This window comes from Vitis riparia, chromosome 8 (assembly GCF_004353265.1).
Source record: "Vitis riparia cultivar Riparia Gloire de Montpellier isolate 1030 chromosome 8, EGFV_Vit.rip_1.0, whole genome shotgun sequence".
Classification (NCBI taxonomy): Eukaryota; Viridiplantae; Streptophyta; class Magnoliopsida; order Vitales; family Vitaceae; genus Vitis; species Vitis riparia.
Window position 1 is genome coordinate 7,369,774 of NC_048438.1, and position 5,197 is coordinate 7,374,970.

At 38.5% G+C, this 5,197-nt stretch overlaps 1 pseudogene; it reads right to left on the reverse strand.

Annotated features, from left to right (window-relative positions):
- Window positions 1-892: 892 nt before the first annotated feature.
- LOC117920576 lies at window positions 893-3,478 on the reverse strand (annotated as a pseudogene).
- Window positions 3,479-5,197: the final 1,719 nt, after the last annotated feature.

Below are 5,197 nucleotides of genomic sequence, written 5' to 3' on the forward strand. Positions count from 1 at the left end.
AATTTTTCTTCTCGACAAAGTATGATTTTTTTTATTTTTTTTCAAAAAATTAAGCAGAATAATATGACATTAAAATGGAAATATTTCAAGCTGGAGGTATTTCTTTTAAACATGTGCATTAAAGCTTTTAAATGCATGTTTTACTCATATTTTACTTAGCGGTCGGACCATGGCTTCTCTCCCCTGTTAAGCTGCTAACAATTGACCTAAAAGATCAAGCCGACTTCTTCAGGTGTTAGCTGTGACAACCTTCCTATAAATTGGGAGAAATATTCAAACGCATGACGTCCCATAAGCGTGGGCTTTGATACCATATTTTAACAAGACACAAGAAAAATGTAATCCCTCATACAAGAACATTATGTATGGGTTTATGGAATCAATTTGACTTATGTTATAAAAAATGAAAAATACAAATCTAAAATTAACTCTTAAAGCTGCAGATATCACAATTTAAAATACAATGCTTCGTGGACTTCATGCATGAATTGAGATGATTATGATTTCTAGAATGCTCTTTTTGAGAGTTGCTTCTCTTTATTCAACACTTTGCATTACTTAGATTCAACCTTATTATTGGGAATAATCACACAGTATAATTAGGTCTATCAGAGGATGTTGAAAGTGGTGCATAAATCATGATCATCACATAAGAAATATAGAATAACATTGTTTTTTTAATTAGTATATCATTCAAAGTTCTTTAGTCAGACTAAAATCCCCAAGTATATTAGACTGAAGCAACTTGTTATCAAGAAGAGCAACAGCAAAAGATTTAGACCTGTACAGACAATCTATATAGATGCTTATTAATCTCACCAAGGGCCATAACATCAAGAACACCGCAGAGCCAAGGATGGATACCACAAGCAAACGACAGGGGCTCCAAAGATGGTACAAGAACACAGTAAGAGCCAAGGAAAGATACAATGTGCTTTTTACAGCTTGGGCAACATATGGTGATTAGCATAACTTACCTATAACTGTACACATCCCATCTCCCAAACATGAAATTATATACTTTTGAATGTCATCTTACATAATTACTAGAGAACGCAACAAAACTTGGATTTTGGCTGTATGAAGAAGGTGCGTGCTACGAAAGAAAATTATCATTAATGAGGAAAACAAAGAAACCCTTGAACTAACAAGCACGGTCAATTACTATACAGAATGGTCGTTACAGGTTGATTATAACCTATTTACCAGCCATATATTGGATTTTCTACCTGAGGAGGCAAGAGATGTAAATCTCTACAGTGTTGTTTGTCATAGTCTCGTGTCCCAGGTATTGCCCCAGTACACAGCCTAAGGAGCTCATTCCCAGTAAGACAGTAGTGGGCAAATGCCAACCCTCCATCAACCATCCCGAGAGGGTTGGCATCGAAACTGATCTCGTGATCAACTTCCCATAACTTTTGCTCAATTGTGCATCATCCTTATTATTCAAGACTCTGTCAAGATCAGAATACTCCATAAATCTCTGGTGGCGGCCTCCCAAGATAAGTTATATCTTTGCTCAGGAGTAAGAGGCTGTGGCTCATTAGCCAATGCTTCTTTCACTTTAGCAACAAAATCGTCAGATGTCTTGTAAGTCAAACAATTGGGATATGAACTAAAGAACTCATTGGATGGGTGGTCTGCACATATTACAAACTTACCCATAGCAAGGGCCTCAGCTGTAGCTGTGCAGAGCACATCGCTGACACTGGGATTTATGAAGACTTTGTAACTGCAAGGAAAAAGAAAGATGTGAACAATCAGCAAGGTTCATTTGTTCACAATCATTTATATGGAACTACATTATTCCCAGGAGAAATATTTCAGTCTGCTTTCTCAGCAACAGACTTCTTGAGTTAATCTGATTAAAAGCTTTAGACTTTTTCAAAAATATATATAAATCACTTTTCAAAATACATCAATCATCAATTGAAACTTGTTCAAAATACTATTTTCTTTTCAGGGAATAATTTTCAGGCAAAAAAAAACACGGTGAATTGGGCTCCTTGAGGATCCTTACCCATGAAGTGAATCATCTGCATGGTCTCTCCCTTTCATAAAATTGAGATTCAGATGCAACCTTTTAGCGGCAGTCTGAACTTCATGTGCATCCTCTCCATTCCCAAACACATCCAAGTTAAAGCCATCAAGGTCATTCTTGTGTTCTGATAACAAATCTATCAACTCCCTGTATCCCTTTGCCCAGACCATCTTACCAAGAAATATGCGCCCTTTGAGAAGGCCGCTGCCCAAGTTCCTTTCTTCTGCCAGTTTCTCTCCAATTTTCAGAAACTTGGGGTTCACACCGTGAACATTGCAAATTACAGACTTGGGTAAGTCCTGGGTAGCAGCAGAAAGGCGAAGAACCTGGATAGAGATCAGATGCAATTTAGTTAATGAATATGAAAAGGTCCCATATGTTTGAATTCAAAGGTAAAACTGTTGGAAAAATTACTTAGACCATCTCCCAATATTGAACTAGTTACAGACAGACCATGCTATAAAACACACAAAATGGAGAAAGAACATCACCAATCATCAGATCAGAATATGCACATAATAGACAGTTACCTTGTGGCAGTATGCTCTTGCAACCCAATTATTTATGTGTTTCACAAAGAAAGCTTGGAGAGCCCCGTTCTTCTCTCTCTTGATATATTCTAAGTAATTTGTGTGAACAACACCAACCACATGATTAAATTTATCAGTCCAACGCTTTCCATGATGGTACCAGTTTAGATGTTCTGGTTCTTCCAGGATTGCAATATCAGCATCCCTTGATGGAATAAACTGAGAAGTATCTCCAGCAGGTATAATACTCCGCCTAGATTTTGAAAACTAAGAAACAACAAGAACAAATATGTCATTTATTGACCATAATGATTAACAAGAGAGTGAAGAATCCAGTTCATCAAATAACTACCTTTCCTGGATAAAAGGAGATCTTGAAATCAGCCTTAAAACCAACCCTTTCCTCAAGCCAGTTACGAATGTAAACCTCCTGCTCTTCTGGTGAACTAAAAGTGAGACTGTTGGGATAAACTAGTTCTTGGTCTTTCTTACAAAGCCACGGAACCAACAAGGTAACATTCTGTTTTGCATAGCTTGCTAAATATGCTGCCCGAAACAGTGGATTTACGGCTGTTCCAGTCATCCAAGGAAGGCTAGCAGTTGTAACAATGGCAACATGCCTTTTCCCATCTGACAGGTTATCCTTTGCAGAGTCAGCCCAAAAGCCACCTTCATAACAGTGCCCTGTACTTTGAAGAACACTTGCTATCCTTAAATCCAGTTCATCATTAGTGTTATCACTCTCAAGAAAGGAAGATTCTCCAGCAGAGAGAGAGCGCAGCAGAAGCTGGTTCTTACGTTTGCTGCACAAGCTCTCCACTATCTTGTCACATATATCTGCAATTGTTACCAAAACATGACAAGGATTTATAACCAGTTGTAAAGATTCATGTGCTGTAGACTGATGTAGAAATCAATTAATGAACATATATCAAGAAACATGGATCCCAAAACATAAATTAAACAACCACTTTTTTATTTCTGCATCAAGGTTGTCATGCCATAAAGCATTACCAACATTGTGCAAACCAAAACCCTACTAGTACCCGATAGGACCCAGACTCTCATTTCAATATGAACTTGCCTACATGCAACATCTCAGGCTAACTGATCACTGAGGCCTCCTTGAGATACCATTTTCAATAGAACAAAATATACAATGAACCCAAACCATCACTATTTTCTAATACTTGTAAAACATAACAAGGATGCTTAATTTCACCCTTTTATCATGTTGAACAGACCACATCTGGGCCCAACCATTGGTGCTTTTATATAAGACTCTTATTGGAAATAATATCCTGCAGGGGATGGCCCAGAAACAAGCCCACATGCTTGAGACAACCAAGTAACCATAGACTAGGGTCTCTTCAATATTAAATGCCAAATCTCCTTGACTAATTAAAGACTAAAGAAAGAAGAGAAACTTTTCTACTATCCTTGGCCACTCTTCTTCTTTTTCTTATAATCTTAATTTCCATCGCAACCTTATAAATTGGAGATTGAGGATCTTGAAAGACTCATGTCATCCCTCACTCATGTGCCCTTGTCTTTAGCCACCACAAATGCGAGAGCATGGTCATTGACTTCTTTAAGATTATTCACTATCAAATCTTTCTTCATAATTTCGTCTAATATATCAGATTTGATTTTGTTCTTTTCTCCCCGACTAAATTTATTTTTTTTTTTGATAGGTAAAGAAAATTCATTAAGAGCCAAAAGGCTAGAGAAGGGTATACACGTAGTATACCAAGTACAAATCAGCAAAAAACAAAAGGACGAGCAAGCCTGACCCTTACTTGGTGGCTAGCCAGTCAACGAAATCTATCAAAGACAATGTATGATCCTCTATGTATACCCTAACCCAATTCACAAAAGTGTACAAAAAATGGATTTAATATCTTGATCGTTCCTCTCAATATCGTCGAAAGCCCTTCTATTCCTTTCTTTCCAAATGGTCCACATTAGGCAGAAGGGGGCAGCTCTCCAAGCTTTCTCTCTTTTCTTGCCCACAAAAGAACCATGCCAACCAGGAGGTTTCTTTTCACAGAGGAGTGCATCACCCATTGCACCCCAAAAAGGGAGAAAATCAAAAGCCATAACATTCTAGCTTTTTCACAGAATAGAAGAAGGTGATCTGTGGTTTCCTCCTCTTGTTTACACATAAAACATCTGTTGGGAATGCTCCAACCAAATCTCTTCAGGCGGTCAGTGGTGAGGAGCCTGTTCCAAGCCGCCTCCCACCCAAAGAAGCTAGCCCTAATTGGAACCCAAGGCGTCCAAATAGTTCTAGCCGGGAAGGGGGCTTGGTGTCCCTTGAAAGTGAACTGTAAAAGACTTGACAGAAAACGTCCATTCTTGTTCTCTTTCCACCGGAGTAAGTCCTCTACACTCTTCTAATGGTCAAAGGATGAAGCTTACATAATAAGCTTTCTACTTCTCCCACCTCCCAATCATTAAGGTGCCTGTTAAAACGAAGTCCCCAGCTTCCCCCCAACTTCATCTTCCTCCCAAGCCTCAGCTACCCAGCCTTCTTTGTTGACGGAAAGATTAAACAGATGGGGAAGCTTCTTCCAAAGCTTGATTTCCGCACCACAAGTCCTTCCAAAATTTCACTCTAGTGCCA